Genomic DNA, 14,143 nt, shown 5'->3' on the forward strand with positions numbered 1-14,143 from the left:
TTTCTCCAGCTTCCCTATGGGACAAAGTGTCCCAGATTTCACATGCTGCGTTCTTAAAAGGTTCTCATACCTTGTCTGAGGTGACGATCCTAAGTTCTGCAGCGCTTAGGGTGACAGGGTTTAAGGAATTACATCTGGCCGTTACACAGCCTGAACCTGGATGTGCCCAAATCTCTGAGGTGATGAGGCCATCTAGTGATCTCCCGGCTTATTACAAGTCAAGCGTGCTCTCCAGGGTGTGAAAGCTGCTTATGAAGCAGGACCTTCTCTTTGAAGATGGGTGATCCCAGCGTCCCGAGAGAAGGTGGTCCCTCCATGCTGGGCTGCAGAGAGGACAGGATGGAGGAGGTGCACTGCGTGGAGGCCAGGGCCCAGGCAGAAGCTGGTGTCCACCTGCCACATGAAGGAGCCTGAATCCACAGACACATTAAGCTCTAAGGATACTTGCATGACTTTTACTCTTGTAAAGCAGGAATCATGCTCAGTCTTTTCAGAAATGATGCCTCAGATTATATAAAGGTGCAGACATTTGTGGTTTAAGGTCAGGAAAGACACTATTTCTTGAAGCTCTTAGGGGAACCATGATGTTTCAAAAGTCTTGAGCCTTTCAGCAGCTCTTGCTGGTCCTCTCCAAGGAGGGAGACATTGAAAACACTCATAATACCCAAAACTGTGCATAAAATATGCAATTCAGGACACAGGTCTTTGTGCCCTCTAGATACTCATCACAATGCTAGGCATAAAGAACTTGGTAATGTAACAGGAAAATCTTATCAGCATCAGCTCAGGGTGCCAGGTAACATCAGGTGTGGTAACAGCTTTAAGCATACTGACAGGTGATGATACACCTCTGCCTTGCACATTTTATTTTATGCCTGAGAAGGTTCTCAGAGAAATCTGAAAGGAAAGCTTTTGCACTTGGGTCTTTCACCTTCCCTGACTGGGTATTTAACAGGCAACTTCTCAGGTTTGGTTTTTCTGCACTCCTGCTCTGTGGTATTACTTGATAGCTATATACACCTCAGTGAAGTCCCTGCTGTCTAACACAGACCAACATCATGCTGAGGCAGTTAGGAAAAAAAAATCATCCCTCAGCTGCTCTCATCTTAGGGATTGCTGAAGTTAAAAAGGAGGGGTGAAGTCCTTGCTTCCCAGTTACATTGGCTGCAGTGTTAAAACCAGAAACCCACTTTCTTATTTGACTACCAATATTTAGTTACTATTGTATAGACTCCTAGCATGACATAAGAAAGCTCTGATACCACTGGTAGCTTCCATCCCTTTTGTAAAAGTTTAGGTGAACCACTTAGACTTTCAGGACATGCTTTGTGCTGATCAGTTCTGCAAAATATCAAAGTCTGTTCCTTGTGAGGAAAAAAACCCATTTAATTTCCAAAGGCTTTTTGCTTTAGGTGGGGACATCTTGAGAATTTCTGCTGCTCAAATGTATAGTATATTGTGCAGGCAACTGCCACCACTGCTGGAATTTGCTCTGAGGACAAGGACATCTTTGATCACAACATAACATTGATCTGGTGTATCATGCAGGAATGCAAGACGTGCAAAATGCAGATGCAGAGTAGCACACAGGGGCCTCCTGCATTTCCAAGGGAATTAGCGGATTACTGGCTGATGGCAGGACTGCCCAAGTCTCTGGGGAAATCTTGTATGAACCAATTAACCACAAAGAAACAAAACTGCTCAAGGACAGAGAGAAGAGGAAAGCAGAGTGGAGCTACCTCCACATTAGCAATTAGCAACTCATGAATCTTTATAAATACAAAAGGAGGAAAGCAGGCCTGCAGTTTAGCAACCAGGTTCATCCCAGTTCACCCTCCCTTCCAGCTGGTACAACTGAAGCTCCAGCCTCTGTTTCCAGACCTCCTCTGTTGCAAGGCCAGCTGCCACAGTTTGCTTAGCAGAAATTCACAGAGCAGGAAGAGGGACGGATTCAGAGGTTTGTAAAAAGCATCCCAACAACTCAATATCCACAGTCAGGGTTTTTGCACATCAGGATCAATTTGTGGTTGCCCAGAGGCTGTGGAAGCAAGTCATAAAAATGTAGCTGGTGCATTAGCTAAGGTAAAATTGAAGATGAGAGCTCTGGCTAGGTGAGGGAGAGGCAATTCAATTATTCTGTTGTGCCTTCAGCAAGAATCCACACCTACTCTTTTCAGAATCACAGTACATCTTTTTCAGTTAAGGAATAGATATCCTAACATAACAAAAATCACACGTTACCTGTAATATGTGCTGAAAGCATTAAATGTGTTTTTCATAGGATTATCTTTCCCGGCTGCCTTACCAGCTGCATCAGGTTAGGAGCAGGAAGAAGAGGCAGCTGACAGAGATGAAGACATCAGGTACCTTCCAGCAATGAATGTAAGAAGGGGAAGTTGGAAGCTGCATGCTGCAGATTTTTTTTGGGGGTGGAATTGAGGTGATGGAATGTGGAAAAGCTGTTTTAATATGACCCTTGTGCTACAACACATGCAGTCCTTCTGATATGAGGAGTTTTTGTGAGAGTTTCAATGGTAAAGACCAAGAAGTTAGAAGCTATTGTATCCCAGTATGTTCTTGATTCTGTTTTTTTTTCCACATGTGCAATGATAGCATACATGGCCTTAGCTGGTTGCTTGTGCACAGTCAGACATGACAGCCTTTTTATAGCACAGGTGAAGATGGAAAAGATATACAAAGTCAGACGGTTTGTGCTTTTCTTTGGTATACAGTTTGGATGCTTGGTTTGATGTTAAAACTAGAATGTGCATGTCTTCAAGATCCCTTTTTCTGTAGTTGAAGTCTCCTTGAAGTAGCAGGACTTTGGCTCCAATATATCTGTTACAGTAATGACACTTGGGTTCCTAAGTTTCAGGTCCCAGTGATATCTCACTGTAGAGGAAAACTAGATAGAAAGCAGTCCAGCCTGATGAATGTACTTGTAGCTAATGAACACATCCAGAGATACGTTCTGTAAAAACATGTATCTGCTGCCTTTACTTGCACAGTAAAAAGACTGCAGCACAGGCAGTGACTGAGAGGAAGCCATCACATTGGCACAGCCATTTCTGGTGATACAGCTACCTGAGTTATTAGTACACTACAACAGAGGTGGTGGTGGTGGGCAGTTTGCGGTGAGCTTCATTTGTTGTTCTCTTTGATATTCCATAAGCTGAACTATACCTGTTGTATTGTGCTGTTGTGATGCTGCTGTTGTCATCTGTAGTAGCTTTCTGGATGCCAGTGTCCTGTCTTGGATGGGTAGGGGTCTGGGATCACTGCAGTTTGCAAGAAACATTTGGGTATTCCCAAGGTCTGGATCAGTTCTGGAGCTAGCCCAAGGTGGGACACAGCTTTAGGGGGAAGGTGGAAGGACTGTAAATAGAGTCGAGCAGTGGCTGTGCCTGATGTCATAGCCTTTATTTGGGGATTTTTGTTGTTTGGGTTTGGGTTTTTCCTGTGCTTTCCTGCAAACCACTGAGAGAGGAAGGTGATGAAAGCTGAGTGAAAATGGGCAGCCAGGGATAGGGGCTGCTCAGGCACTATGGAGCCTCTCCAGACAATCTGTAGCTGCCAAAGTTTTCTTGAATGAAGCAAAGACATTCTCCGTGTCCTCATCCCTCCTAACTTCCTATGACAGGAAGATACATCCTGTCCACTTTACCTGCGTGGCTTGGCCCACATTCTCTCCACATGTGACATACCAAGGGCGTTATGCAAGCCTTATGACTTCAGCATATTTATTAGACCTTAGCTTTTCCCAGACAGGCAGAAATGATGTCAAACAACAGAGCTAAGACAACATTTTAGTCTGAAGCATGAAAACATGGCCACCAATTGGGACCCTAACACAAATGATATTTCCCAAGCTTAGCTCTCTTGGTGGCCTGGTATTCACTGTTACGTCTAAACCTATGACTAATTCCTTCTCTCTTTCTCCAGGCAGAGCAATTCCTGCAGCTGGGTCCAGGAACAAAGCCTGAAGCTGTAGTATGTTTGGTTACCTGATTTTAATGATCATGCCAACTGGTGTCAAGGATAAGGTAAGTAAATCAAGTTTTCAAGGAGCTGCATCAGTTCACAGCAGCTGGTTGATTTTTTAATTCTAATTTCTTAGTTTCCCACTGCTGCTCAGAGCCTAGCACCAGCTGGACTCTTCCTTTCATATTCCACGTCTTAGTCTACCAAATATTTGGACTCTTCCAAGGGACCTGGGAACATAGGAAACTATGGAGATCTGAGATAGACAAGGCAGACAGGTGGTGCTCACTTGAGCTCCTAGAGGAGGCTGTTTGCCAGAGACCAGATACAATATGCCTTCCCTTTTGGCTGATGTTTGCTATTGCATCTTTGGAGGGTTTGAGGGTCCTCAAGCAACTTAGTTGTGAGTCAAGGTAATGCTATATCAGGATGTCTGCTCTTCACTATTTTGCACTAGTATCCAAAGTACATGGAAAACAAGTGATACCACTGCAAGGGTGCCCAGATGAATGTAAACAGCTCCTCTGCAACACCAGCCAGCTCCCTCACATGGTGAAAAGTTTGGAGCTCAAGTTCAATGTGACGAGGGAAAGAATGGTTACTATTTATGCACATGGAGGCGTGGGAAGGTCACAAAGGTCTATGAAAGGATTCTGTCTTTGAACCTCTTACCAGCTTTCAAAGTGTTAGTTCCAACTGCCTTTCCCATCCATACTTCTGCAGCACGTCCTCCAAAGGGGTCCTTGGCATGCCTCTTCTTACAGGCAACTCTGTCACTTTTGTATCAGCGGGTTTGAATATACATGACCAATGGTTGGACTTGATGATCTTAAAGCTCTTTTCCAACCTAGATGATTCCATGGGGTTTGCATACAGAACAACTTAAACTGACATTAGCCCATGGATGATATCTTTGTGCGTTTCAAGCTCTTCCAAGCTGGGAGCATTGGCAATGCACTGCAATTTCCTTCACTGCAGCAGAGGACATGGCAGAGCAACACCCAAGTGGTGCACTGGGAGTAGGCCTGCTTCCAGATGGACCTGTTACCTCCAGGGCTCAGCAGGTTGTATGTGGGGCTGCCTGGGTGCTTACTTGTCACAGTCCAGGGGCTCCTGATAATGAGGGCAGTCTGATGAGCCCCTGACCTTGTGATGTGTGATCTCTCATCTCTGGTTTTATCAGTTCTGGTGTCAAGCTCCATGCAAGCAGCTTATACCAGCTGGAGCGGGAGCAGCAGTGTTGTTGTGGCCCTACAGCATAACTTTTCAGCTTCAGCTCTGCTAATTGTGGTGGAGCCAGGGCAGGAGCCATCCACAGGCAGACTAATCCTCAGTCTGAATAAGTGGCCCAAGAATAACGGAGCAGACAGACTCTGTCATCTTCCATACAAGAAAGTAAGCACTTCCATGACTGAAACCATCATGTAACAGCTGTATGTGCTGGGTGTCAGGGCCTTGAGGGCCTTGCCCACCCCATGGGGCTCCCGCCACCCTCCCTACAGTCCAGGACCCTACTACAGCACCCCTGGGGCTATCAGTCCCTGCCACAGCAATGCCATATCAAGGCTGGTGTCTGTCTCCCCACAGGCCTGCCCTGCCCATCCATGGGCCCTACCAAGCCACAACTCTCCCCATGGCCACCCCAGGGCTGTGTTCCCAGCCTGGTTCCCCTTGCTGGGCCTGATCCTGGCCCCCACCCACGGGCTGATATCAGAGTCTGAGCAGCTGGACACACTGACGGTGCCTGGCAACAAAGACCGCTGCTGCTCTCTTGCCTTCATGCCTGTCTGGTAGTGCTGAGCACCAGGAAGCCAATGGCTCTGATTTAGCCTGGGAAACACTTTATTACTGAGATTTCTCAGTAATGGCTGCATTTCAGCCTGGAGGGAGGTACTGAGCTAGCTCATCACCACATCAGAGAGTGCCAAATGCTCCCACCCCCAAAGGATATGCTTGATGGGAACTTTGGGGATTGCTCAGCATGGATCCAGGCTTAAAGAAGTTGTGGCTATTGGTTTGCAAGGAAGTCACTAAGAAACATGATCCTCAAGGAGAAGCGAACTGCTTTGATCTCTGTCCTCTTCTTCTGTTCGATGTTAGAGCTGATTTTGAGAAAAGCACGAGCCCAGTAAACAAATGCAGAAAAGCTACAATCTAGCTGTCATCAGTAGGAAGTCTCCTAAAGCAGCAAGTACTTCAAGGTGATGTGCTGTTATCAGGCATGAAAAATAAGTGGTAGAGAGATATAGCTGAATCTGTGGATGTATATGTTTAGACTTCTGCTAAAATCCCTAGGAGAGAAATTTAAAAGGACCCTTTTTAAGTGCTTTGATTAGCAAGAACTACTTTTAGATTCAAAATATTGCAATGATGTGAACACGTATTATGACAGAGTGCACAGCAAAGCAGCAGTCCTTGCTAAATGACAAAAATCACAATGCATATTCATTGCAGGAAATACTTTTCATCTGTCCTTGATCTTATGTTGTATATTGGGTATGGATTTAGTGGATTTGGTTTTCTTTAGCATGCCCTTGGGCTTTCAAGTGTGCTAGGATGCATTGTAATGGAGATGTGGGGTGTCTGGCACTTCTTACCGAATAAGGCTTCAAAGGGAAGTTTGGAAATTGAAATCAGGGAAGCTGAAATCAGACTCTAATTACATTTGTACAGAGGCCAAAGGCATTTTGACAAAGAGCTTACCTGCTGTTCATGGACAGACTTTGACCAGAGCATGTGAAAATGTGGGGTTGGTTCATGCTCCCACCAGTATCAGCAGACATGGGACTGCCTGAGCTTTGAAAACTGAAATATAGAAAAACAGTATTTGTGACTAGGCTTTGAACACATTGCCATTACTCATGCAGATGTGACAGCTTGAGTGCATCTTCTCTGGAAGCTTTCCCACCACCCAGAGATCAGCTAGTGGGGAGCACAGACCACAGACGCAGCTGTGCCTGAACCCCTGATACCACAGACAATATTGCTGTGGGTATGTGGTCTAAGGATCTCATCAGGATCTCCTCCTGCCTTTCTCCTTGCTACAATATGCACCTATGGTTTTTTTTAAAGAAAGAAACAAACAAAAGGCCACAGTTCTTTACTCGTGCTTTACATGTTGCAAGTCTTTTACCTTCCTGGGTCTTTCACAAGCAGACAGATTGTAAGGTACTGGTGTCCTGGAGCACTGTAAATAGAGGAATTGGAGTTTAAAGGCGGGGAAACAAACTTTCTCAGCAGAGAGCAAAGATTATTTCAAAATGAAGAACAGAGGCTTGTTGTCCACACTGGATTCCTACCTCATCTCAGGTCTGGTGTGAAAGGCATCTGTCAGTGGATAATGGCATTGGGATGTGTGGGCTGGAAGGACTCGGCGTCAGGGCTCCTGCCTGTGTAGAGGTTGCATCTGCCCCTCAGTGTGAGGCCATCAGAGCCAGCTTTGGAAACAATAGAGCTTTGTGCCTGCCAGATGTTTGGGCAGAGGAGAAGCAGTATTTCCTTTCTTTTCTGAGGGCACAAGGAGTGCACTGACCTGATTTCCAGGAGGCTGGTGCTTCTGTAAACCAGGCTACAAGTGATTTGGCCAAGGTCATGCAGTGAGTGAGTGGTGCTGTTGAAGATGGATGGAAATCTCTGTGTGGATGCTTTGGCTTGCTGGTCCCAGCGCAACACCTCCATTAGTGCATGACATGCTAGTGATTTATTCCAGCAGCATGTTTTGCTGATTAGGTTTTATCTCCGTAATGGCTGGAACAGTCTGTGTACCTCCTATGTCCAAAGAGCAGAAGGTGTACTTCACTCTGAGCAAAATACAGTCTTTGACCTCAGGGTCTTGGCACTGAATCATACAAAAGGTAATGGCTGCATATGATCCTTCTCCTGACTTCATGGGGTGGGGGAAGGAAAATCTCTACCCAATCAGTTGCTCAGCAGGTAAAGGCACATCTTACAAGCTCTGTATAAAAGCAAAGGCAGAAATGGAGTGAAATGGCAGTCTCCACCACAGACTTTTGACATTCTGTGCCACTGAGCACTTGGGGAGGAAAGGGCAGGGTGGCAAAGGGCACAAACCTCTAGAAACTGGGCATGGCAACTATGGAACTTGCCCGTGAGTTGTTCCTGAGGCAGTGTTCAAAGTCTACGTGCCCTATCTGCCTGGGGTGTCATTGCCAGTTCCCCACAAGTGCGGAACCCCTGAAAAGGCTGATTCAGGCTGGAGGGAGGTTTGAAGCAAGGAGGTGAGGCCAAGCCTGAAGAGAAGGTACTTTCTCAGCAGAGCACTGAGCTGTGTGCTGCAAAGCCTGGCTGGCAGGACCACAACCGTGCAAATGAAGACAGGCAATGTAGTTCCATGCTTGGCCGTGGTTAAGGATCTGTTTTCTTGTTACCAAGGATTTTTTGTGAAGGAAGCAGCAAGAACATAGGGCCAGTCCTGGAAGGGAGGGTGGAAGAAGGTGCAGTTAACTATTGAATCATTTCAGTTGCCTCTTGAAACATTTCCTTCAAAAATCCTCTCTGAAAGCAGATACAAGTGAAATGTGTCTATATGTATTTGCAATGCAAGGGCACACATATGATGGATATACATAAAAGGAATAAAATGCAATGAGCTACATTAGGGAATTAAAGATTTTAAGCATTTAAATTTTAAACCACTGAAGCTTTAGAGATCCTATAGCAGAGATGCAGGAAAGTTGTCATCTTTTACACTGTTATCTGTAATTCTGCTGTATGAATAATAATTTCCCAATCTGACAGAGGAAGTCCATGTGCTTTTATTCAAGCTTAATCTTTATAGATATGAGGCCAGTATAGAAGATGAGCTACTTGCTATAATGGTATTACAATTTGATTTAATATTAGAATATGTGCCTATAGTACCTACAGTACCTACTTTCTAAGCAATGATGAATTGCACTGGAAGAAACAATTTTTGCTTTATGCCTTATGGCTAGTGGTTTGGTTTATTGGGTTTTAAACCCTAAGGCAGCCAATATTTTTACCAGTGCTTTAAGTAGTCTTCTTGCATAAGCTCAGAGAATAAAAATCGCTTTCTGTATGAACCTTGCTGTAAAATTTTCCACTGTTGTTTTTTTTCTTCCCATTCTGCTAGGTGCTCTTCTCCACTTTGTGCCAGAATGGCTTCAATTTTGGTCTTAAAGTCCATCCTTGTCCCATTTGTTTTAGCTGACTATTCTTACTTCATACTGTTCATATTCATACTTCTCGTCAAGTAGCTCACAGTGCTGTGAACCACTCAACTGAAAATCAGCTGGAAGTAGAAAACTGTTCTGAGTATTACAAACATTCATGTTGGATCTTAGTTGTTTTCTCTCTCTTCCACCTGACAAGATCTCATGACCCCATAGGCACTACAGCAAAACAGGAGAAGCTTTCAACAGGAAATCAATGTGGCTTGGCAGCTGGTGAAAGATCTTCTGCAGGGAGCTGTAGAGCTGTGTGAAGGCGTTGGGCAATCCACCACCAGAAGCGTGATTTCCAAGTCATTGAAGGAGGAAATAAAGAAGAAAATAAAAATTGATGCAACACCATCACAGCAAGGAGAAGGGATGTAACCTTTAAATAGCAGGGTTTTTCCACTTCTCAGAAGCTTTGGGCATTGGCTTCTTACAGAAGTAGGACAAAGAGCTTGACAGGCCTGTAGACTGATCTTTTATGGCAGATCCTTAGGGCAGGGGGATGACACACTTGTTAGCATTTGACCCAGTTTAAACTACCAGGTTCTGAGAAACAAAGGCTCCCTGAGAGGTTAAGGAGAGGGAAAGCTGAACCAACTTGATATTGAGAGAAATATTCACCACAACTGAAGACATAAGTACCTGAGGAAGAAGAACAAATATGCCAAGCCAAAAACTTTCCCTTGCTGTTGCACCACTGGTAATCCTGCTGGTAATGGGACAAAGCTGCTGCCACAGGAAAGCAGATGAAAGCGAAACATCCCAGGCAGTTCTCCTTTATGCTAGCAAGTTTCTGTGCTTGTCCCAGTCTGAAATTCTCAATCCTACCCTATATATTCCTCCAAGGAACAGGGTAAGAAGCTCCTAGTTCTCTGATGGTGCTTTGTGGACTGCTGTGCCAGGGACAAAGCTTATTTCTCCAGGATTATGGTTAATGCTTTGAATAGGGGACATCCAGCCCATCCATGCTCCTTGTGGAGTTTTAACACCCTTTGTTTGTGAAAGGAAAAAATACTTGTAATCCCACCAGTTACTTCTGATCATGCCAGATGTGCCTTACTGCACAATCCCCTCAGTCATTGCCCCTTCCCAGGCTGTAAAATGCTTTTCCATAGCATTTGGCTGATTAGGGAGCATGTACAGCAGTTCATGATGCCTTGGGTCCTTGTCTTTGTTATCCTCTCTCTCTTGCAAGAAGCTCCACAGCCCTTTGTGGACCTGCCTGTGAATGCTGTGAAATTTAAGCAATCAACACTGCAAGCAGAGCAGAAGTGTTTGGTCTGTTCCTAAAGTTGGGCAGCCGTTCTAGAGAGGCACTAGTGACCAGTGCAGGATGCTTTTGGACAGTGAAAAGACAACCAAAATACTGAGATTCTGGAAGAAAAGTAGTACAAAAAATCTCAGTATGGAGAAGAGGCAATTATGGACTTTGAGGGACTACTGCAGTGCTTTCCTGTGCTGCACATCATAAGATAGTGTTAGGTGATGGCAAGTGATAGAGAAGGTGTCATTGCATTTTGTTCACATGCTTGATGTGGGAAGACTTCAGGCCCAACAGAGCATGGGGTGGGCATAAAACTCTCCTGGGTGCTGCAAGCCAATGTAACTCAGCCAGCTGTGCTATGCGATGCATGTTTCCTCCAGCCAAAGGCAAACGCCTCTGATGCCTTTTCCTGGAAGCAGTTGTTTATACCTGGATGGAAGAAAGAAGCAGCTTACAACAGATTTGGTTGTATTCCTACCCATTTTGTGCTGACATGAATGTAGCAAAAGAAGACCAGTGGAAAAATTAGATGTAAATGGGTATCTTGTCCAGTTCCTGGAGTGGAGGAAAGCAGGTCGAAGGAGGTGACCCTGCCCCTCTACTCTGCTCTCGTGAGACCTCACTTGGAGTATTGTGTGCAGTTCTGGTGTCCTCAACATAAAAAGGACATGGAACTGTTGGAACAAGTCCAGAGGAGGGCCACGAGGATGATCAGGGGACTGGAGCACCTCCCGTATGAAGACAGGCTGAGAAAGTTGGGGCTGTTCAGCCTGGAGAAGAGAAGGCTGCGTGGAGACCTCATAGCAGCCTTCCAGTATCTGAAGGGGGGCTACAAGGGTCCTGGAGAGAGGGACTATTCATCAGGGACTGTAGTGACAGGACAAGGGGTAACGGGTTCAAACTTAAACAGGGGAAGTTTAGATTGGATATAAGGAAGAAATTCTTTACTGAGAGGGTGGTGAGGCACTGGAATGGGTTGCCCAGGGAGGTTGTGAATGCTCCATCCTTGGCGGTGTTCAAGGCCAGTTTGGATGAGGCCTTGGGTGACATGGTTTAGTGTGGGGTGTCCCTGCCCATGGCAGGGGGGTTGGAACTAGATGATCTCAAGGTCCTTTCCAACCCTAACTATTCTATAATTGCCACTGGGCAGGAAGGAAAAGGTCTTGATGTCATTAAAACCCTGCAGCTGAGCTCTGAAATTGTTTATTATAATCAATATTGTTGTCCAGTGAGCTAACTTTTAAGCCTGTTTTCACTGTTAAAATCTCCTAAAAGTTACTGATTCCTTGGGATGAGAGCTAAGATGGAGCTAAAGAAGAACATGACAGTGATGAAGAGCTGCCCAAATACAGCATGCAGTGACTAAAGCTAGACCAGCTTGGAGGGAAAGACTGGAACTACTTAGAGGAGTTTAGATGAGAAAAATTCAGCCCCAGAGACACAACATGGCTTATCAGAGTCCAGATGTACTTGGCACAGCCAGGTCTACTGGCACTGCAATTTTATCCAAGAAAAAAACACTGTCCTATGCAGAAGGCAGCTAAACAAAAAAAATTTAGAACCACTTGTACCCAAGGAAAAGAGGTCAGGACCATTGTGTTAAATTTTGGGTTAATGTTAGAAGCAGTCCTAACTCGTACATCTTTCAGAGAGGCTGATGAAACCCCTGTCTTGGACTGGCTGGAGACAACCATGCCACCAGGCCTCTAAAAGAGCAGCATACAATAAGAGATGAAGATGGTGCTTCTCCACAGTAAGAGCAATTACCTTTGAATGAGACTGACTTGTCAAACTCTTATCATCTGATGTAGAGCTGAATAAGCAATTACATACAAGTTAATAAGCAAACCAAACTACATAAAATAACCTTGCCCTCAGTGCAAAGTCGAGAAAACAACTGGTGTCCTAGCAAATTACTACGTGGATCTAGCAAGGTTCAGCTTGTTATGCCAAGTGCTGCAACCAGCAGAATCATTGAAAGAGTACTCATCTTCTTTTTCCTTGGATATTGGGGTTAATTCTTGCCTGCTTTCAGTAGAACACTGTGGGAAGCTTAGAATGAAAAAGGCATAAAACTTGTTAATTCAAAAGACAGAAGAGAGATATATGCTGATCCAGGTTGCCTTCAGGTGGGTAGGAACAGTTATTCCACATACCCCCGTAAAATGACCTGTACTGGATGAAATGCTGCAAGGTTCCTTGCAGCCATTTCTTTATCAAAGGTGCTTGTTAAATAAGGACAAGCATAAATCATAGAAAGGAAAAATGTGGCTCACGCTGCTGAGAGGAAAGAGAAAGAGGTCATAAGAGTCCACAGTAAGCAAAGGATGAGACTGGAGTTATTACAGACTGCATGAACAATACTAGTAAACAGACAAACACAGAAGGATGAAAGTGCATATTGAATGCTGCCCACAGCATCCTTAAAATACACACATGAAGGATCATTGTCATAAGCAGGGATCTTATCAATTTGGGGAAGAAAATCTTAGAACTTCAAAAGAATCGTTTTTGTCCCTTTAAAAGTAGATGCCATTCCTGAATGGATCTACCACTGCTTTGGCATTGAGGAGTAATAACGGGAGGAGTTTTAGCAATTGGAGTAAAATAATATTGATTTCTTCCTGGATGCAGCAGAACGGGTAATAAATCTTCAATAAACTGTGAATGAAGCAGCTTTTCAGATTTTTGCTTTGAAACAGAATGCATATAGCAAAGAAATAGTTCTCCATCCTAGCAATTAGGGGGATGCGATTGCCATCAATCATGGTGAAGGGATGGAGACCCCACAAAAGCCTCTGGAAGTGGCCTGGAGCACAAGTCTTATGAGGAACGGCTGAGGAAATTGTGGGTCTTTAAGCTGGAGAAGAGAAGCCTCAGGGAGGACCTTATCACTCTCTACAGCTATCTGAAAGGAGGGAGAGAGGAGGTGGCTGATCTCTCAAGTAACAGACGATAGGACAAGAGGAAACAGCCTCAAACTGTGCCAGGGTAGATTTAGAGTGGATATTAGGAACAATTTCTTCACTGAGAGGGTGTTCAGGCATTGGAACAGGCCGTGCAGGGCAGTGGTGGAATCACCATCCCTGGAAGTGTTCAAAACCGTGTAGATGAGGCCACAGTGACACGGTTTAGTGGTGGCCTTGGCAGTCCTGGGATAACGCTGGACTTAATGAGCTTAGAGGTCTTTTCCAACCTAGCTGATTCTATGATTCCCTTTCATATTCAGATAAAAGCCAGCCTCCCATATTCCCACCCAGGGGGGGGGGGGGGGGGAAGAGACAGTAAGCTTGAATCACATAACCCGAGAACTGTGCAAAAAGAACAAAACCACAACGTGCCGCAAAGCCTCCTGGAGCTCTCCCGTATCCCTCACACCGAAAGCGCAGACGAGAGCCGGAAACGTCTCGCTAAAGCCGGGGAGCAGGAGCGGGAGGAGGTACCGCGACCGCCCGGGGTTTAAATGCCCCGCGGGGGGCGGGCCGTCAGTGCGGCTCCGCCCGTTTCCCCCGCCCCGTTCAGCTGACAGCGGAGCCGCTCGCTGTCCGCCCGTCGCGGACGGAGCTGCTGCTCGGTGCCCGTTAGCTGCGGCCTGCGCGCCCCCGCCGGGGATGGGGGGCGGTGCGCCGTGACTGGCCCCCCGGGCGCGTCCCCGCCGCGCAGAGCCGCGCTGCCGCAGGGAGCCGCCGCCGCCGGCGGG

Source organism: Psittacula echo (assembly GCF_963264785.1).
Source record: "Psittacula echo genome assembly, chromosome: 1".
NCBI lineage: Eukaryota > Metazoa > Chordata > Aves > Psittaciformes > Psittacidae > Psittacula > Psittacula echo.